Source organism: Lactuca virosa, chromosome 4, assembly GCF_052849685.1.
Source record: "Lactuca virosa cultivar CGN04683 chromosome 4, Lactuca_virosa_CGN04683_v6, whole genome shotgun sequence".
Lineage (NCBI taxonomy): Eukaryota > Viridiplantae > Streptophyta > Magnoliopsida > Asterales > Asteraceae > Lactuca > Lactuca virosa.
The window spans coordinates 338,083,787-338,107,163 of NC_136429.1; positions in this window are offsets into that span (position 1 = coordinate 338,083,787).

A 23,377-nucleotide genomic window follows, 5' to 3' on the forward strand; every position below is an offset into this window, starting at 1 on the left:
TCTTTAACAAACATGACATGTCTTTCTTTAGCTACCATTTGTAAATCTTGAACTTCACCCAGAAAATTCGAAGATTGAGACTTCATTCGTAATTCATTAGACTTATCATTTTGATCCATCTTCTCCATTAATCGAGATTCAGATTCAGAAACCAACCCAGAACATTTATTAAGCATTCTTGCCTCAACAGCTTTTAGCATGCCATCAATTCCGAAACTGGAGACAGACTGACTTCCTCCCATGTCAGCTTGAGACTGAATAATCGAATTTAACTTCTTATTCAGAATCTTGAATTGCTTCATTGACATTAACATATGGTCTGGAAAATTCTCTTCCTCTTCATCAAATTCCATATCTTCGAAAGTTCCCCCAAAACCTCCTTCATCTGTGTTAGTTTCCGGTTCACCAACTTCTTTGGGTGGATCAGTGGATTGAGATGAGAAAAGTGTGGTAAAAGGATTCTTAATCACATGCTCAAACGTAGGTGAGTGTGTGATGTTTGACACAGTAATTTTGTAAGGTGGAAAAGAGACAGTACTATCCACTTGAGAAAAAATAGTAGTACCTTGTGTGGAAAATGGAAGCTCAGTAGTCGAAACTCCTTCACCCATATTGACATTTACATCCGTATCAGATACGTTTGTAGTGATGTCTGAAGTTCGAACCTCCTCAAATATTGACTCAGTTAACGAAACTTCGGGTGGTATGACCTCAGTCTTCTCAGGAGTTGATTTAGGAAGAATAGTTTCGGGTGTCTCAGGAACTATCTCCTCTTTGGACGACTCCTCTTGTATAACCAACTTTCATTGCTTTTTCTTCTTCTTCGAATATGTTTAGCCACGTCTTCAGCTCTTCGTTTCTTTGATGAAGGCGAAACAGGAGCTGAAACCTCACGAATAAGTACCCCTTGATGAGTAATTTGTGGTTTACGAACATTTGAAGGAGAAAATCGAGAAGATCCATCTTTAGACTTTCGTGTACCACGAGCTATCTACGTTAGTCTTAGAAAAACACCAGACTTGGATGGAATGGTTTCCTTGACATGATCATCAGTAACAGGTTCCACAGGCTCAATCACAACAGTCGAAACTTGTTCGTCTGGCTTTGTCTGTTTCTGTGGTGACTTCTTTTGCTTGGATTCGTGCACATGCTTCTCAGGGGTAGCCTTTGCATCCTTCTTAGAACGTTTTGGTTTCTTCGAAGGACCAGCATCTTCTTTAGACAATAACCTTCCAGTTTCATCATCAGGGTTGATTGTCTTCAAATACTCAACCAACACCGAATTTGTTGGCTCAACCCTCTTCAACATTGCATCAGGGATCCTGGCAATGTGTGTGAACACTTCGGCATCTTCAGAAACTTCCTTTGGGAAGTGATACTTCATAAACTCAGCTTTTTCTTCATCAGCAGGCACCTCAATACCTTCTTTGTCAGAGAAATAACCAAGGATCAAACTCCAGTACCTTGCACATGAAATGCCTTGAACAACATTAGTGTTTTCAACACTCTTCTGAAATTCCTTCCACAGCTGTGTAGAATAATCTAAAGAAATATCATAGTACAATCCTGCTACCATCGCATAAACCTCCATTCGACCTTTATCCAATCCAACACTGCGACCAGTCAAGCAGCGTAGAAATATTCCGAACAGAAAATTCCAAACAGTTGGAAGACTTGACTTCTTGAAATCACTGATCTTGGTGAGTGAGGGTTGATGACCCATCTCATTAAACATGTGAATTATTTGAGCAAAAGAAAGATCAGTATATAATGGAGAATTAGGGATATCAAGAATCTGACAAAAGATCTTCTTGGACAATCGTATTTTCTTGTCATTCACCAATTGGAATGTAATGATATCCATAGCTTTGCGGTAAGTAGCACTGGATCCTGCTTCTGAAAGCCAAGAAAGAGGAACATCAAACGAGTTGAACATTGCCTTTGAAAGAACAGAACTCTTTAATGCGACGATTAATATCTTCAACTCTTCAGGATACAGAGAAACATCCCCTTCAACTTGATAATTCGTGCTTTGAATCTTCATAATTGGTTGAGAAATGATGTCTTCAGTTGTGCGGGAAGCAGAATTAGCACCAGCCATGATTAGGGTTTTGAAGATTTGAAGAACAGAGAGAATTTGGGAATTTTTCTTTTGTGAGCGTAAACGAACAAAGAACCCTTAAATCCCCTTTTATATGTAGCCCTGGAATTTGAATTTAACGCGGGATAAGCATTAACTGAGATCTGACGTGGCGCCTTGAAAGTCGCACTAGTCTGCCGATAAAGTTGCCATGCGTCAAAAAGTAACTGTCACATCGGCTTGAAAGCCGGACTGAATAAAAAACGTCTCATCAGACAGTCTGTTCGTGTCTCCCCATAGAATAGTAACCGTCATCAACCTTCGGATGGAGGTAAAGCTCTTTCGTCTGTGGGTTTAGAGACGAAGTCATTTGCTAGACTTTCGAAATCATCAGCCTGAGTTGGTAGTACTCAGAGCCTCAAGGATTTCGTGAGTGCAGTGTGCCAAAGATAAGATAAGAAGCAAATTAACGAAAATATTGATCTGTGATATCGAAAAACAAATTTTCGACACAAAAGCAGAAAAACCCCGGGCAAAAGTTGCTTCGTTAATTATCAAGAGAGATAATCAACTGCTTGTGTATGTTCCCGTGAATTTCAATCGAATACTTATAGAGAAGTATCGAAGGGCTTCTTTTACAAGGCTTCATGGGTGGTTTACAATTTCGTTACATATCATCCTAAACATAAGGTGAGTAATTGTAACCGAAATTATCTGTTTGACCAGTGTAGTCAGTGACAAGTATGCTTTGAATTATTTTGAAAGTGACTTGTAAATCAGATGAAACTCACATGGAAATCATATTAAAAAAATTATTATACTGGATCATGTTGGGTAACAAACATCGTGGGCTTCGATAATTTGATCAAGACCATACATAAGAAATGAATATGATTTGGAGTTTCGAAAAGCGGTACTGAAACAAATGTTTCGTGAAAACTGGAACTTGGTTCCCTGTCAATTCCTTATAAGGGTTCGAAAGATTGGGTTTCACTTTCATCACGGTCTCATGATGTTAGATCATTAACACAGACTTTTGACATGCCTAAGTCATGATTGGTTTGATCGATGACCTCTCGGACATATGTCATTGTGTGTGAATTGTGTTAGAACTTTGTGATGAAAAAGATTTTTTTGAGAAACGAATTGTACCTCTGTTATTTTCGGACAAAACAAAAAACTATTAACTCATGTGAGAAGAGTAAGGTAGCTCATTTGACTAATGTGAATATAAGCCTGACTTGGGAAGCAATTTTCGTATGAAAAAATTCATTAAGGCTTTCGTAAACACACATTGAGTCTATGGAGGCTTGGGTCGACATGCTGCAGCATGCTTCTAGGGACAGTCTAACTAGTACATAGTTGTTGAAATTGTACCTTCCCATAGAAACGCAAGTATGACCCTTGAAAAACTTTCGTGTAATTTGCACAAAGGAAAGATAAAGAAAATAACAAAAATCTTTTTGATATTTTTGATTTTTCTAACAGAAAGAAAATATATATATATATATATATATATATATATATATATATATATATATATATATATATATATATATATATTGTGTTTTTGTGAATTTTTCGAAAAAGAAAACATTGAACAAAATATCTTTTTGTAGTTTTTGATTTTTCAAAAATAATGCTAAGATACAAACTAACGAAAGACATTTTTATAAACAAACAAAAATTTGTAAACTGACGAAAATTTGACAACCTTACAAAAATTTGAAAAACTAACGAAACTTTGTACCACATAACCATCATTCACATTGTCGAATTCGAAGCGTGTCGAAGCGTTGACTATGAACAGTAACCGCTGAATAAAATATTATTGCCTCTGAATTGACACATTTGTATAACACTCCTTTGTTATACATTCGAACTCATTACTGGAACTGAACTTGCTTCGATCATTCCCAAACCTGTCAAAATTCGAACAAATGATTTTTCATCCAAAGCTTTTATAAAAATATCAGCAAGCTGATAAGTTGTTTTTACAAAATGGACTTCAATGTTGCCATCTTCCACATGATCTTTGATAAAATGATAACGAAGAGCAATATGTTTTGTTTTCGAATGTTGTACTGGATTATGACAAATGCATATAGCACTTTGTGAGTCATATTACAATGGAATCTTTTTCATATTCACAGCTTAATCTCGCAACTAACTCTGGGTCCAAATAATTTGTGAAGTACAAGCAGCAGTTGCAACATATTAAACTTCAGCCATGGAAATCGAAACACACGGCTACTTCTTCGACTGCCAACTCACCAACTTTCCATCCAGAAATTGACATCCACCACTTGTGCTTTTTCGATCCAAAGTACACCCTCCTAGATCTGCATCTGAAAATGCCTGAATGAAAAATCCTGTTTTCGAAGGATACCACAATCCTAACGAAATCGTTCCCTTGAGATAACGAAAGATATTCTTTACAGCAGTTAAATGTGGTTCTCGTGGATTTGCTTGATACCTAGCACAATTACACACAGAAAACATGATATCAAGTCTACTTGCAGTAAGATAAAGCAATGAACCTATCATGCTCCTGTATAAGGTAAGATCAACCGCAAGCGATTCTAACGAAGGTGATAGCCTTGTGCCAACCGCCATTGGTACTCTTAACTTCGTGCTATTTGTCAATCCAAACTTTTCGAGAAAACTCCTTGTGTATTTTTCTTGATTGATGAAAATGCCTTCTCTGCTTTGATAAATATTTAAGCCAAGAAAATTATTGATTTTACCCATCATGCTCATTTCAAATTGGCTTTTCATCAAATTTTCAAATTCATTAGATAAAGCCGGGTCAGTAGATCCAAAAATAATATCGTCGACATAAATTTGAACAAGCATTAGATGATTCCTAACTTTCTTTCGAAATAACGCGGGGTCAACTCATCCTTGTTTAAATTTCGACTGTTTTAAGAAACTGGTAAGAGTTGCATACCATGCTCTTGGTGCTTGTTTTAACCCATATACAGCTTTATCTAAAACGTATACATGATCAGGATGCATTTCATTTACGAAACCTGGAGGTTGTTCAACGTAAACAGTTTCTTCAAGTTCTCCATTAAGAAAAGCACATTTCACATCCATTTGATAGACATCGAAATCCTTATGAGCTACATAAGCTAAAAATATTCGAACAGCCTCGAGTCTTGCAACAGGGGCAAAGGTTTCTTCATAATCAATACCTTCTTGTTGCGAATATCCTTTTACGACTAATCGTGCTTTATTCTGTACAATATTTCCATCTTTGTCGGTTTTGTTTTTAAAAATCCATTTTAACCCGACAATCGAAACATTTTCAGGTTTAGGAATTAATCTCCAAACCTTGTTTCTTTCGAGTTCAGCCAGTTCAGATTGCATTGCAACAACCCAATCTGAGTGTTCCATTGCAACCTTAATTGTCTTTGGTTCAATTTTAGATATGAAAACATTGAACATGCAAAATTCTTGATGAGTATTTAATTCCTCATTCTTTGCACGAATCTGAGCTCTTGTTAACACTCCATCTTTAGGATTCCCAATGACTTGATCTTTCGAATGAGTCTTTGTCCATTTCTCTAATGGTGGATATGCCAGATCAAATTCTAAAGGTGCATCTTCGTACATCTCTTCATTTTCAGATCCTGCAATAGAAAGATTATCATTTATTTCATGAAATTCATCATTTTGATCAAGACTTATCATATCGTCATTATTATGTCTACTTTCGACAGAATTATCATTCTGATGCTCCCCCTCAACAAGATGCTCCCTCTCAACATCTTCAACCATTCTCCCCCTCGAAAGAATGCCCCCCCTCAACTAGAGTATTCGAATCCAAGTGCTCCCCCTCCACTGGATTATTATGCATACTTTCGCCAACTTCTGGAGAATTCGTTGTTGAAATCCGATCACCAATATTTTGAGTGGGTTCGGAGTCATCAATATGCTTCGAGAATTCAGATTGTTGGTTATCATTTGCACAAACTTCAACATCCACAGCCCTGTCAGGATTACCAAAAATTAAATCATAATCAAAATCAAATGAACTCACAATTTCAGAGTCATTTGTTGATCCACTAATAATCGGCTTTTGTTCAAATTGTTTTTCAACTTGTTTGACATAATAGTCATAAAAAATAAGATTAAATGTCTCTTCGACTTTTCGTGTGTGCTTGTTTAATACTCTGTATGCCACCGAATTGTGCGAATATCCCAAAAAGATTCCTTCGTCAGCCTTTGCTTGAAATTTCGAAAGATTATCCTTGAGATTCATGATAAAGCACCTACATCCAAACACATGAAAAAATTTAACATTTGGTTTTTGGTTATTTATAATTTCATACGGAGTGATATTAAAACGTCGATGAATAAAAGAACGATTCTGAGTAAAACATGTTGTTGACACCGCTTCGGCCCATAGATACTGAGGAAGATTCGCATATATTAACATAGTCCTTGCTGCTTCACAAAGTGATCTATTTCTTCGTTCAACTACACCATTTTGTTGTGGTGTATATGGAGACGAAAAGTTATGCAAAATTCCTTTCTCAACTAAGTACGAATCCAACATATTGTTTTTGAACTCAGAGCCATTATCACTTTTGATTTTTCGAACATTCTTTTTCAAAATCATATCAATTTTCTTGATAAAATCAATCAATGTTTGAGCGACTTCAGATTTTAACCTGAGAAAATACACCCAAGTGAATCGAGAAAAATCATCAACAATAACCAAAATGTACCGTTTCTTGTTGAGAGTTTCAACAGTTGATGGTCCACATAGGTCAATATGAATAAGTTCCAACAGTTCCACAATCTTCGAATCTATCACAATTGGATGACCTTTCCTATGATGTTTCCCTTGTTCGCAAGCTGCACATAAGGTATCATTGTCAAATTTTAAAACCGGTACGCCTCGAACAAGATCATCAAGTACCAACTTATTTAAATTGCGAAAATTTAAATGTGATAATCGACGATGCCATAACCAGCTAACTTCAGATGTGGCTTTCGAAAGTAAGCAAACTGAAGGTTTCCCAACAATCGGTTTTAGATCAAGAGTAAACATATCACCATAGCGTTTCGACTTCAGCAACACTTCGTTCGTTTTAATCTTTGAAATAATACTTCCTTCTTCGTTAAACACAACTTGATTGCCAGTGCCCACAACAAGTTATGAAACACTTATCAAATTATGTTTCAGACCTTCGACATAAGCAACGCGATTGATAGTAAACTGTCCATTCATTACTTTCCCATAGCCTTTCACTTTACATTTATGATTGTCCAAACTTCACAACACCTGCATTTTCCAAGCTTCGAAAATCTCTTAAATTTTCCTTTCGTCCAGTCATGTGACGTGAGCAACCACTATCTATATACCATTTCTCATCATATTGCTCGTCACGTAGCACCTGCAATCAATGAAAGAATTCAGGTACCCAAGGCTTTTTGGGTCCTTGGAAATTAGCTTTGAAAACAGAATGAAATGTAGAACCTTTAACCCAATCACAAACTTTAGTTTTGAGACTATCAATTAAGTCGACATCACTAGGTAAAGGATCGAAAATATAAGTTTTTGTTAGTTTGGGATTGTCACTGACACATGCCTTCGTATTTTTAGATTGAGTATGAAGACCCTTTTCTTTCGAAACCGATTGCCAAGCTTTTACCGAAACATTCGAATCTTTTGAATATGAGCTTTCAGTTGACGAAGTGTTTACATACTTCTCATAAGCTTCTTGAATTTGTTGTTGAGAGTATTTCCTTGATTGATACATTCGTCCTTTTCCTTCAAGCCAATGATCAATGTTTTTGTCACGAGACAACCCTTTTGTATACGAAACTTTTAAGTTTTGTTTCCCTGAAGGATTCGAAAAATTCGGTTTTTGTGGGACAAAATCAACATTTGATTTCGGACGAAATGCCATTGCATATCAACTTCCATCATTGTTTCCAATACTTGAATTTTGAGAAAAGCGATTGTGAAATTTTTGTTTTTGAGAAAATCTTGATTGTTGATTAGAAGAAAATCGTTGTGTTGAGAATTGATTTTGAAAGCTTTTTGAGGTATTTTTGAAATTTGTTGAAAACTTTGTATTTTGATCTTTCGAAAAAATTGTTTTTGGATAAAATTCAGATTTTGTTTTGTTTAATTGAGCGGGGTTTGTCTTTTGATCTGAATAAGATGCTGAATTTGAAGACTTGTTCTCAACAGATTTAGTCTTTGTGAATTCAGACGTTTTCAATGTCAAACCATTTTGTTTCTTTCGAGACTTCATGGTTTGCCAAAAAAATTTCTTTCGAGCTTGTCTTTTTGAAATTTCATTTTCTTTTGAAAATTTGTCAATTTTTTCTTTAAATTCTTTTGAATTCAATTTGACAACAGTTTCATTTTCTACAACAACCTCTTTTGAAACTTCTTTTACCACTTTATATTTTTCAACCCATTTGCGTTGTGGTTTTTGTCTTTGAAAAACATACGAATTCTTTGTTAGGTTATTTTCGACAGTGCTTTGATTTGAAAAGAATCCTTTGTCTGTTGTTTTCTTGTTGTCATCTTCGACCATTTTGTTAAATTTTGGTTTAATGTTCTCAACATTTCCAGTAGTAACAAACACTTGATTTGGGAAAACAACATCATCAGTACACTTGAAATTCGGATACACCACTTGATTTGTTTCCAAATAATGGGCTCCTTTTTTAGACAACACTTTGTCGAAATTTTCAGTGTCCCCAAACACTTGATCAACAACCACACGTGGAATTTCATTTTCTTTCGAATCTTTGTTTGATGAGACCTTTTTGTGCGAATTGTCTTCATCATTTTCATCATCACTGCTATCCGTTTGACTATCTCGGATATACACAAAATCAGGATCACAATCTTTCGAAGTTGAAGGTTTGTCAGTGTCTATCTTAACTAACAAATCCTTAAGTTTTTCTTTTCCTTTAGATTTTGATGCAACATTAATGACAGACAACTGAGAACAATCAACATCCTCAATATCACTAATTTTGCTAATATTATCAGAGTTATCTTCAATATCGGTAAAATTAGATTGAGAATCAGATGTCGAATTCTCAGTCTTTTTCAAAATTTTGATTTGTTCAGATTTAGTTAAAGTATCATTCACAATGTTAACTAATTCATTCGAATCCAGACATTCGTCAATTTTGACAATTCCATAAGCATATCTATCATCAAGAATTTTGTCAAACTCAGCAATATTTTTCTCACAGTCATACGAAATATTATCAACCTTCGCTCTCTCATATGCTAGAAAAGGTAATAATTTCCTATGTTGTTCCTTGCTATTTCACACGAATGATGCAATGCAGTTAACTTGCGATATAGACGTTTAGCAGAATTGCAGTAGATATTTCGTTGAGCTAATAAGAGTTTTACATCACTAGACAACGAATCTCTATCACACATAATGTTTGTTATTTGCAATTCTAAACATTCTATCTTGACAACTTTCGAATCTAACTTCTTCTGAGTCTCTAACAATTGATTGCTTAATTTCTTAGCTTCATTGCTAGCAGAAACAACCAAATTATCAAAATAAGCAACAATATCATCAAAAGAAAAAATTTCAGAATCATATGCACTCAGAGGAATATTGAAAGATTGAAGAATATTACGTACCTTAGTTGTCATCGGAGACTTATCAGCAGATTTTGACACGAAACATCGGCCCGTCACCTCTTCATCCGAATCTTCCTCAAGCTTCGCACACATGGCTCCGTGCGTAGGATTACGCATCTCTTCATCATCTGATCCCGAAGACCAAATCTGATACGTGCCATCATCCTCCTGTTCACCATGAGCAACCAAAGACAAATTTTTAGCCTTCACACGCACCTCCTCCAATCTCTCCACATAATATGCTTCATCCTTCACTCTATTCTTTTTCTCATCCTTCTTACGAAGCATGCAATCATTCGCTAAATGATTTGCTCCGTTGCAATAATGGCAATCCATTCCCGAATCTCCTTTCAGTTTCTTCTCTTTCTTTTCCTCAGCAACCTTCCCATCATTCTTCTCATACTTCTTCTTCTCCTCTCCTCCACCCTTGTTCACAAAACTTCCTTTACCCTCACTTTGCTTCACTTTTGAAGTAAAAGGTTTCTTGAAAAACTTTTTGACTTGGTTGTTCGAGTAAAAAGCTATTGCCTCATCATCTGAATTCATGATAAACTCTTCTTCATCATCAGAATCACCTTTTTCGACTGCTTCCTTTTCAGACACTTTAAAGACAAGTGCCAATGGACCTCCCAAACTAAGCTTCGACTCTTCTGCCATTTCGTTCACTTCACTTACGTGAGTTTTCAGTTGCTTGTACAAATCATTCAATGAAGATGTGTCGAAACTCTGTTGATTTTTCACCATCATGCTAACACTCCTCCATTCTTTACTGAGTCCCATAACAAATGTGAGATTAAATTCCATGGCAGACATTGTAATTCCATAACGATTGCATTTGTAAATCAGCTCGTTCAGCCTATCATAGTAACTTTCAATCGTTTCACCATCTTTTTGCTTGAAATCCTTCAATTCAATCAAACATTGCTTAACTGAATTGATTTTCTTCTTCTCACTACCTTGAAACTTTTCTTTGAGATTATTCCAGATTTCTTTAGCAGTTGTACAACTCCTGACATAGTTATACACAACTGGAGGCAATGCACCACATAACTCCCTTATGCATCGTTTTTCAAGTTTCTTCATTCGATCAGATTGAGCATCCACACTTGTAGTACCAGACGAAGATCCAATTGGTTGAAGATTCGTCGGAAGAGTAACATTTCCAGAAATGCAAGACCAAAGCTCTTCATCGAGTCCATTCAAGTAATCTTGCATACAATCAGACCACTGATCATAGTATTCCGGAATGAGCATAGGAATCTTCGTTCAAGATCCTAGCAGATGAGAGTATGAAGTCATCGAGTTGAGATTAAAGTTCGCCATTGATGTACGGAAGAAGATTTTTGAGAATTTTTGAGAAATCAAAGAGAATTTGAAAGCAAATTGCTGAATTGAACAGAAATATCAAATATAATACTCGATTCAACAAATCAGTTGCAGTATCAAATCACAACTAAAGATCTAGAAAACTTTTTCACGTCAAAAGGTGTGGAACTTTTTGAATCAGAAATTTGATTCAAAACCTTTTGAATCAGAGTGAAAATTAGATCTCAGAGTATGAATCCTGCTCTGATACCAATTGTTGAAGTGATGAACCGAGAATATAACAAATCAGAGTAAAAATATGAAATTGAACACGCTATGTAAATATGATCTTGAATCAGCTCTATTATGCTTTCAATGATTACAGAGAAAAAACTAGACAAGTTCGTACAGACTCTTTTCTAACTCTAAGTAATGTTCCTATTTATAGGAAACATGAAAGCATACAAAAAATTACAAGGACTGAACATCTAAGCTTCGTTACATATATGCCTTGTAAAATAAACTTATGTCTTCGACATATTACAACAGGTCTTCGACCCTTACAGGTCTGAGCTTCTCAGCCAAGTGTCGTCGAACGGAGATAGAAAGGACCGAATCATGTGCTTCCAGGAGATTGGAGAGAAAAGAGTGCACATCACAAACACAACTTTTGATAACAACCCTCTCAGACTTGAGCTCTTCGATTTCCTTGTTCGCCTGAGTAAGCTTCAAGGTCTGAGTCTTAATCTTCGTGGTTTTGAGAGAAAGTTCATCCATAACTTTGTTTTCCAAAGCAAGATCAGCCTGGAATTTATCAAGACTAGTATGGATTGAAGTTTGAAGCTCAGTGTAGTCAGTCTTGATGCCTTGGCGCGCCTCTTCGAAGTGCTTCTTCTCAGCTTGAAGCGATCCGGTAAGATTATCAACAAAAGCATTTACTGTTTGAGCGTTCTTTTGTGCAGCAGCCTGAAGAGAATCTAGAAAAATATTAGCATCATAAATTAGTTTTTCGACATTTTCGGTCGTTTTCTTGCAGTCTTTTGTGGATTCTTCAACAGCAAGTGATGCTTTCTAGCATGAGGAGGTGGAAGCTTCAAAGGCTTTGACGACGTTGGAAATCGACGAGTCATGTTCCTTGACAAAAGTTTCTATCATAGCCTTGATAGCAGCCTCTGTGTAAGACTCGCTTGGAGTGGAAGAGGAAGAAGAAAGCAATTTGTCGAGCTTCTCATTAAGATCTCTTAAATGCCTTTTCATTACAGGAGCGTCATCATCATCATCGCTCTGAACTCTGTACGGGATGTAATAGAATGAATCAAAATCCATTTCTGCTCCGCCCAAAACGGTGTCAGATTCATGAGAAGGAGGAGGAGATAGAGGTTTACAGGTAATCGGGGTTTCGGTGCCTGAAGTAGGTGCACCCGTATCAAATACGTTGACACGAACCTGAGGTTCGGTTGTGGGAGTAGTGGTAGTTGTAACTTTAGTGAATAAAGGGGTTGGAATTCGTATGGAAGTTGTAGTTGAAGATTAAATGGGTGGAGGGCACGGAGAAACTGTTATAGGCATTGAGTGAGTAGGAGAGGGAGGAGGTGAGTTTCGGTTACCTTCATGAGCCGGTGAAGGTGGAGGTGAGTTCCCTCGGAGCGAACTCTCATGTTGAGAAGCTTCATCATCGCTTGATTCTTGGTCGGGTTGTTGGTCAGAGGGAACATATTCCGAATCACTGGAAGAGGGAACCTTAGGCTTGTGGGCCTTCTTCTTGAGCTTTCGCTTCTTAGGAGCGGAAGGAGCTGCTTGTTCGGTCTTTCGCTTTTTGGGCGTATCAACTTTAGTTGAGGGTCCTTCCTTCTCGCTTTTTCGTTCAACCTTCTTCCCTCGTTTCGTTGGTTTATCAGCTGCATCCAGCGAGCTTTGCATTTCAGGAGTGAGCTGCCTCGGTCCCGTAGGAGGAAGCTTCTTGTATTCATTGATCAGCTTACTTTCCCCAGAAACACACCTATACATGGATTCAGGAACCGAACCAATGAACACAAATTTGTTTGGATCAGAAACAATGATTTTTTTCATGTGGAATGTAGCGATTGACGACATCAAAGAATCCGCCATTGTTGGAACGTGGAATTTATCCATTGCCCATTGTGTAACAAGGGTCCAAAATCTGCCACAAGAAATTTCAGAATAGCGAGAAGCTGAATTGAGGCTTTGTACCAGTTGATACCAAAGAATAGACCCATAGTCCATGTTGATCCCATGGTACAGACCATAGAGTAGAGTCATGAACGCCTTGCTCGCCCCATCGGACCCTGCAACTCTCTCTGATAAACCCTTGAAGAGAAGTGTGAATAGACCATTCCATCGTGGAGGAAGGCATGGCTTTTTGAACTTTGTCACTATGGTAAGAACTTCTGTGTACCCCATATCATAAAACATGGTGAATAGCTGAGTCGTGGTGATCGAATTTGGGTTGATCATGGAATCGTTGAGGATCAGCCTTAGCAAGAAGCAAAACCTACCCTTTGAAATCGAAGCCTTCTGATTGAAAATCTCGAAGAAAATCCTCTCCTTGGCTTTATCGTATACCACCGTTGTATAGACTTGAGAAAGAAGTGACATCGGAACAGATTCCACTTTGGTTAGGGCAACCACGAGTGGTGAATATTTGAGACATTCAACCACCTGAAGCATGTAAGGATCATATTGGAAGGGAGAGAGTTCGATGACCAAGTTCTGATTTGGCTTAATGGTGAGAAGTGAAGACTGTGCGGTTTGTTCATGAACTGACGATGAGTCTGCCATTGGTGAAGCTTGAAGTGAAGAAGATGAACAGTAGAGAGAAATCGCCGTTTAATGCTCGAGAGGATTTTGTAAGTGGTAAGGGTGTAAAAGTGAGGTAAGAAATCTCTTTATACGATTACCATGAGAGAGAAAAATCCGGAGTAATGATTGTACAATCCTCTGACTTGAGGCCTGAAAAAGCGTGATTTGACAACTGTTACCCCGAAAAGTATGTCAAGCGTGTCAGGCGGCGTGAAAAAGGAAACGATTCAAATTCACGCGCCTTTAAAATCTTCTCCTTTCATCTCCTCTTTAATTTTGAAACGATCCAAATTCTCGTTGAGATATCGAGTCACGCTTTTGCTTCATATGAAATAGCCTTTGCTCCCAGCATAGTGTACCACCACAGCATATTGAACCGAACTTAGCATCTAAGAAGTAGCCAATAGTACCACGATCAAGACTTGTGGAAAATCATAAAGATCTTCGTGCAAGAGTGTGCCAAAGAAAAAGAAATAAAACAAATTATTTTTGGGATTTAAGTGATGTTAATTAGGACACGAAACAGTGGATCCCGGGCACGAATCTCTTCCTTCAAAGTCAAGAGAGACTTAGAAGTGTCTGTGTGATTTCCCGTTGAAATACGATCAAATGCTTATTAAGAAACATTGAAAGGCATCTTTTTAATTATATGGCTATTAAGGTGGCTTTCGCTTCATTCAAACTACGAAACTTGATATAAGACCGAAAGTTTGATAAAGTACTTGTGAGACCGGTGTAGTCTATAAAACAAGTAGGTTTGATCAATTTTCAGTGACTTGGTGATATTGTAGAAATCTCAAAATCAAAAATAAACCGGATCTTATGGGTAGAAAAGCCTTGGTATCAGACAATTTCATAAAGATCGCACAAAAATTAAAAAGAGACTTCTTGGTACCTTCCACTAAAGTGGTTTCGTTAATACTTGGGTGAAAACTAGAACATTTGATTGTTCACCGTCAATTTATTATAGGTATTGGATTTTGGGTTTCACTTAGCACGTGGTGAAACAAAGCTAAGATCATTAACACAGATGTCGTGTAACCGTAAACCTCAGTGGTAAATTTTGAGAGTCTCAAGGGTTACGTTTATGAACCGAAGTGTGATGGAGAAAAGTGATAAGGAGGTTAAAGAACCGAAAGTGCCTCTGCTATATAGTAAGGACCGAGCAGAAAACTCTTAACTCAATATGAGATGAGTAAGGTAGCTCATGACTTAAGTGATTTTGTCAGCCTGATTGGGAAGAATCGATTTGTCTATATCGAATCAGTAAGGCTTCACTTGAAGTCTTTGAGGCTTTGGTCAACATACAACAACATTCTTCTAGGGACACTTAGCTAGTACAAAGATAAAGAGATTTATACCTGTCCCAGCTCCATCATTTGAATCGTTCATGACACCATTCAGTGTGATATTTTTGGTATTTTGATATTGATAAAAAACAATAAAAACAGAAAAGAAAATATTTTTGGATTTTATGAGTTTTCTGAAAAAGGAATAAAAACAGAAAGGAAAATTAATTTTGAATTTTATGAATTTTCTGAAAAGAAATAAAAACAGAAAGGAAAATATTTTTGGATTTTATGAAAAGAAATGAATTGAGAAAAGATATACATAGTGTACAAAGTATACAACCGAAACTTCACCTAGAAGTTGTGAAGCGAAATGGACCGAGTGTTCGGTTCATTTCGGTTCCCGAAAAATCCGGAGCCGAAATAGACCGAGCGTTCGCTCTATTTCACTTGTTCAATTTTAATGAGGCGAAAGTAGTTTCGGTACTGATTCAGCTTCCATCATTCCTAAGCCTTGGAGTATTTTATTAAAACTTACTTAAGGTAAGGCTTTCGTGAAGATGTCAGCTAGTTGATCAGCAGATCGAACAAAGTGGATTTCCACGTTACCATCTTCAACGTGATCTTTGATGAAGTGGTATCTCAGTGCTATATGTTTCGTTTTGGAGTGTTGCATTGGGTTGTGACATATCCGGATAGTGCTTTCTGAATCACAATAGAGGGGAATCTTCTTCATGTTTAGGCCATAGTCTCTAAGTTGACTTTGTATCCAAATGACCTGTGAAGTGCAAGACGCTGCAGCTATGTATTCATCTTCGGCTGTAGAAAGAGACACACATGTTTGCTTCTTGGATTGCCAGCTAACGAGTTTTCCATCAAGGAATTGAAACCCGCCAGTTGTGCTCTTTCGGTCTAGACCACATCCTCCAAGAACGGCATCAGAGAATGCTTGAAAAAAGAAGCCAGATTTCGCCGGATACCAAAGACCGAGAGATGAGGTTCGCTTCAAATACCTGAAGATATTTTTCACAGCCACCATATGAGGTTCTCATGGATTAGCTTGGAACCTGGCACAATAGTAGACAGAAAACATAATATCTGGCCTACTAGTTGTTAGATACATAAGAGACCCAATCATTTGACGATAGAGGGGCATATCAGCAGTTGGTTTCTCCAGAGATGGTGTCAGCTTCGTTCTAAATGCCATTGGAACCTTTACTTTAGAATCTCCCATCATGCCGAACTTTGCCAATAGAGTCTTCGTGTAAGCCTCCTGATTAATGAATATGCCTACGGGTCCCTGTCTTATATTCAGTCCAAGGAAAAAGTTAATCGGACCCATTGAGCTCATCTCAAATTTAGTCTCCATCAACTTCCGCAATTCAGCCGTTAAGCTAGGATTCGTGGAACCGAAGATGATGTCATCGACATAAATTTGGACGATCATTAGGTGTTCACCCTCTTTCTTGCGAAAGAAGGTTGGGTCAACCGAACCTTGTTTAAATTTAGACAATTTTAGAAAGTGAGTTAGTGTTTCATACCAGGCTCTTGGGGCTTGCTTCAGACCATAGACTGCCTTGTCCAGAATGTAGCAATGATTAGGATACTTCTCGTTCAAAAATCCAGGTGGTTGCTCAACGTACACGGTCTCTTCTAGTTCTCCATTTAAGAATTCACACTTGACATCCATTTGAAAAACTTCGAAGTTCTTGTGAGCAACGTATGCCAGAAAGATCCTAACTGATTCTAACCTTGCTACAGGAGCGAAGGTTTATTCGTAATCTATACCTTTTTCCTGACAATATCCATTAACTACTAGCCTTGCCTTGTTGCGTATCACGTTCCCTTCTTTGTCCATCTTGTTCCGGAACACCCATTTTAATCCAACCACCGATGCATCCTTTGGTGTGGGAATCAGTCTCCAGACTCGATTTCGCTCAAACTCATTGAGTTCTTCTTGCATAGCCTGTACCCAATCAGAGCGATCAAGTGCAGTACTCACTGTTTACGGATCAATCTTGGAAACAAACGAATTAAACATACAAAATTCTACTTGAGAGAATAAAGCAGTTTGCTTCGCTTTCAATTGAGAGCGTGTAAGAACTCCCTCAGATGATTCGCCAATTACTTGAGTTTTTGGATGATATCGTGTCCATTTTACGAGTGGAGGATAATTTGGATTGTAAGCAGGATCCAATTCAGCATTTATTTCTTCTTCAAATTCTGATTGAGTATCTTCATCATTTGTATTATTATTCTCCCCCTCGAATGACGAAACAATCTCAACATCCAGTTCAGAATTCTCCCCCTTGATTGGACTTCCATTGTTCATTGTTAGAGATGGTTTCTCCCCCTGGAATGGCAAGTCAGGTCGCTTTGGTGTAGATGAGCTCTCCCCTGGAATGTAGAACGTCTATGAGTAGGTTCGCTCGAGCTTTGAGGTTCTCCTTGATCTTGAGGTTCGCTTGAGCTTTGAGGTTCTCCTTGATCTTGAGGTTCGCTTGAGCTTTGAGGTTCTCCTTGATCTTGAGGTTCGCTTGCGGTTTGAGGTTCGCTTTCCATGGCTTGTGCAACTTCGTTTATTATCTTCTTCAGGTTTTCAATCTTATTATCAGCTGCTTTCGCTTCAGAGAGAGTGGCCTTCTCTGGTTCATCAAAGAGAAATATGTACTCTTCAAACAGATTTGATATAGGAGTCGTGACTTGACCTTTTTGTAGAAAGATCTCCTTCGTTGGACTATCACTGAATTGAAGTTTCTTCACGTAATTATCATCGAATGTGACATAATAGGTTTCTTCAATCTTCTTTGATCTTTTGTTCAGAACCCTATATGCTTTTGAGTTAAGAGAGTAGCCAAGAAAGATCCCTTCGTCTGCCTTCACGTCGAACTTGCTTCGGTTCTCTTTAGAATTAAAGATAAATCACCTGGAACCGAAAACATGGAAAAATTTAACATTGGGCTTGCGATTATTTAGAATTTCATATGGAGTGATAGAGAATTTTTTGTTGAGGAAGGATCGGTTCTGGGTGTAGCATGCGGTTGCAATTGCATCAGCCCAGCAGTACAGAGGTAGAGAAGCGAAGCTTAGCATGGTTCGGGCGGCTTCACACAACGAACGGTTTCGCCTTTCAACGACACCATTTTGTTGTGGAGTATAGGGAGCAGAAAAGTTGTGAGACACTCCCTTTTGAGTAAGAAATTCTTCAAACTCTTGGTTTTTAAATTCCAACCCGTTGTCACTTCGAACATTTCTAACCAACTTTCACAGTTGAAGCTCCACTTGCTTTATAAAGTTTTTGAGCATAGGATTCGCCTCTGATTTCTGTTTAAGAAAGAACACCCAGGTGAAGCGTGAAAAATCATCAACTATTACGAGAATGTACTTACTACCCCCGATACTTTCTATGGCCGATGGACCACATAGATCGATGTGAAGAAGCTCAAGAGGTTCGATGATCTTTGTGTTAAGAATAGTGGGATGACTCTTTCGGCTTTGCTTTCCCATTTCACATGCGGCACACAAATGTTCCTTGTCAAATTTAAGAAGTGGTAAACCACACACATGATCACCAAGAACTAGCTTGTTGATATCTTTGAAGTTAAGGTGCGAAAACTGTCGATGCCACAACCAGCTTTCATCATAATGAGCTTTCGTTAGAAGACATACAGTAGGCTTCCCTCGTATTGGGTTCAGATTTAATGGATACATTTCGCCTTTGCGCTGAGACTTCAGCAGAACCGTCTTACTTTTCTTTTCAATGATCTCTGATCCTTCATCATCAAATGAGACCTTCAAGCCAGTCCCTACCACCAATTGCAAGACACTGATGAGATTGTGTTGCAATCCTTCCACGTATTCCACCTTTTGAATCGACAAATCCCCGTTTGTGATCATTCCATACCCTTTTATTGTGCGATATGAGTTGTTACCATATTTGACACATCCACCATCTTTTAGAGCCCGAAACTCCCTTAGCTCTTCCCTTCTCCCTGTCATGTGATGCGAGCAGCCACTATCGATGTACCATTCTTCGTCGAACTGCTCGTCACTGATAACCTGCCAAAATCAAGTAGATTTAGGAACCCAAAGTTGCTTGGGTCCACGTGATCCATTTACAGAACAGGGAATAGCAGTAGAAAGATCAACCATATATGTTCTTTTTATTAATGTGGTTTCGTCTTTCCTTTTGATGGTGAAAACTTTAATTTTGTTTTCTTTTGGTTTGTTTGAATCAGGTTTTGGAATGTTATTTTGATTCTTGTTTTCTTGTTTCCTAGGGTTAGCAGACGTCTTCTTCATTTGCTTTTTTTCTTTTGAGACGAGCTTTTCTTTTCCCTTGACATCCTTGTTAGGATTCTGCTTTGCTCGAGAATGAGGAGGATGGGGTTTAGGACCGAAGTTGGTCTTTCGGTTCTTGTCACTACTTGATTTAGGACCGAAACTGCTTCTTCGGTTCGTCTGACTGCAAGATTGGCAGTGAGTGCGTGGACCAGAGTTAGCCTTTGATCTTGATTTCGTCTTGAGATTGGACGCCTTTTCTATGCGAACATAATTGGAGTTTTGAGATTGCCAAAACTGCTTCCTTTCATTGAGATTCTTTTCACATCTCCTGTTTCGCTGGCGTTTCTGTTCTGACAGTTGCTTTTGAGATTTGTGAACATTTGCTTTCGGCTTCGGTCTTTCAGCGTGAGTTTCGCTCTTCATTGAAGAGGTTTCGCTTGCTACCTTTGCAGGTTCGCCTGGAATCACTTTAGTACCACTTGTGCTTGGTACATCAAAGCTTGTGGGCTTATTGAGTGGTTCTGGCACGTATCTGCCTTTAACCCTCCATGAGGTTCTCTCTAATAAACCGACAGTCTCATCTGCATTGTCAATTGGAGCGGACCAGAAATGATCATCACAGCCACCAACGTTGTCTTCGTTCACCAAGGCTGTGAGTTCGGCTGTTTGTTCCTGAGTAACTCCCGATGTGGTGTATACCTGATTTGGTACTGTTTGTATCTTTTTATAAATCACCGCCTTCTGTTTCAGAACTTTGGGTTTATCTTGGGACATCCGAGCGAATTCAACTGAGTTTTCAGATATAAGACCTTTGGTAGATTTGGTTTCGCTTTTGACAAATTCTGAACAGTCAACCACATCCTCTACAGATATTTCACTCATATCACTGTCCTCGTCAAATTCAGAAGTGTTTTCTACATTTATTTTGTTTTTTAAACTCAACTTGGCATTCAATGAGTCAAATTTCTGCATGGTTTCGGTCCTGATTTTTAATTTATCATTTTCGTCCAAAATGTTATTAAGCATGTCCTTATGGTCTTTGGACTTAATAAAGGACTCAATTTTATCCAGACCAATCTTGTAGGCATTAGAAATTTCATCTGAAGAAACAATAGATTCACAGTTATAACCATCAATATCGACTTCGTCCTCCTTTATTTCCAGGAAGGGAAAAATCATTTTATGAATTTTTTTGCCAATCTCACAATCTAAATGCAATTGAGTGATATTAGTATATAAATGTTTAGCAATCAAGAAAAAAAAATTTCTTTGTTTCAAAAGCTTCAAGTTATCACGGTGCAAATAAATTACTTCATCTTTCGTCCTAACTAACTCCACTTCCTTCTGCTCTATTCATATTCTTCTCTCCTCACTCTTTGAAGACACCCTGCTGATTTGATCAGTTAGGTTAGAATTTTCTAGGCGATTTTGTTTTAGACTACCACTTAAACTAGAAAACTTGAATTTTAAATAGTTTAATTTCTTTTCATAGTTATTAACTGGTATTTTCAGAGATTCGAGGATAGTTTGTAACTTCTTGATCAACTTATCACATTCGTTGATCTGTTCTCCCATTGGTTTGGCTGCGAAGCACTTATCTTCTCTTTCCTTCGCTTCCTCACTTTCGCCTTCGGTTGTGTAGCCTCTCATCTGTGACACTCTAGCTGTCACCATCAAACATCTTCCACCAAACTCAAAGTTTCCTTCCTTCGCCGCAAAAGCCCTGCCATGCGTGGGCTTGCGAACTTCCTCATCTTTGGAGTCTGTAGACCATACTTCTAAGCCTCCGAACTCATCATCAACAATGTTTCCCTGCACAATTAAAGCATTCATAGTATTGTTAGATGTTTTCTTCTTCTTTATTTCCTCCAGCTTGCGTGAATGGTATGCTTCATCATCTTCTCCATCCTTCTTCTCAGCCAGCTTTCTCAACATGCAATCTTTGGCAAAGTGATTTTTTCCGTGGCAGAAATTGCAGTCATATCCAGAGTCACCAACGAGCTTGCTCTCCTTCTTCGCTTCTTCATGCTGAGGAGCGTTTTTAATCTCCTCTTTCGCCTTTTCGGAACTGTAGCTCCCTTGCCAGTTTCGGTTCTTAGAAGTAGGGGACTTTTTACGAGCAAACTTTTTGGTATTGGAGACCATTAAAGCATATTCATCATTTGTCAGATCACATTCAGAGAGATCCAAATCTTCTTCTTCTTCATCCACGTTCTTCCCCTTAGAGAGAAGATCCAACGATCCCATGCTAGAAACCACATTCGTTTCCTTAGACACAACGCTTTTGTGGGATTTGAGTATTCCCACTAGCTTCGCCAACGAATAGGTTTTGAACTGTTCATGAGATTTTACAATCGAAACCACCGCCATCCATTCGGGTCTTACGCCATTCATAAAAGTGACCTTTTGCTCTATTACTTCTCTGCCAATACCATGCTTGATCATTTTGCTAAGGAGATGATTGAAACGATCAAATGCCTGAATGAGTTTTTTTCTGGCTTCTGCTTGAAGTCACCGAACTCTGAGAGCAAAAGAGTTTGTATCGAATGCTCTAAATCCTCATCTGTGGAATATAGCTCCTTAAGCCTATCCCAGATTTGTTTTGCTGTTGTGCATGTACTAACCAGACGGAAGGTATCCGATTGCAAGGCAAATCTGATCATCCTCATAGCTTTAATGTTGCAAAGCAGCTTGTCCTTCTCGTCTTTAGCATCATCTTTCACGTCAATCATCAGTTGATTGTACTCCTTTTGAGTCTTGATGACTCTTTCAGTTCCAGTATGAGAAAAGGGACCCACGATGATTGCTTCCCAGATTAAATAGCCATTGTCCTCTGAACCGAGAACATAGTCTTCAAAGTGATGCGTCCAGACTTCGTAATCTTGGGTATACAAGACCGGGATTCTTGTAGTAGATCCGATGCTGTTGGATATGTTGATGGGGTTGGTTTGTGAATCATTGAGAGACATGACGACCTGTTTAGAATATCTATCAAGAATTAGACTTGTAAAGATTGAATAGGGTAATATCGAGATCTATGAGCAACGTCAATGAAGTAATGACGGCTCAACAGATTCAATAAAAGCGGACACCCTAAGATAATTCTTCAAACAGAAGAGATGCATATGATTTACACAACCTCCTGCTGTGATACCAATTGATGAGTTGAAAACTCTTTTAAGACCGATTATATTCTTAACAAATAAATTAGAAAGTAAATCAAAGCATAAACACTCAATGAATCAAACTGATGTCGAATGATTAAAACAGCAACACCTCAGAAGAGCTCGACGAAGAACTTCTACTGTAGAGGTGTGCTAGGGTTACAGTACAATCAAAGGAAAATAATCAAGAAGCATATCTAAGATGATGCATGCATGCACCATAAATACCTAACCCTAATATCAAATACATGGATGGACAGGCCCAAACCGTGAATACATTGGACTAAACTAATAAGCCCAATGACGCAACACCTAGACTCAACAATACCCCATCAACAACAACTATCCCAGAATCTACCCCATCACCAACACAACCAACCATGAATGGATCTGTAGTGCAAAGTGTAGAAGGTGAAAAAAATTCCTCTGAAGATTGTGGACCAGATGGACGTTTAACTGTTCATGTTTGGAAAAAAACGTGAGTTACCAATCAAATCTTAATTACAACTTTGTCTATGTATAAACTTTTGGTTTACACGTACATATCAATTCATAACTTAACACATCACATGATTACTTGCAGGCTAATGCCACCAGGCCCTTGTGCACACTTTATTAGTCAGTCCTTTAAACAAAGAGTAGATCCAGAAGGGTACGCTTGGGCAAAAGTAAGCAAAGAAATGTGCGAATTATATTGGGAGGAGTTTCAGGTAATTAACTATATGTGATAAATTGTTGTTTGGTAAACATTTACACCTAAACTTATGTTTATATTGTTAATGTGTAGAAA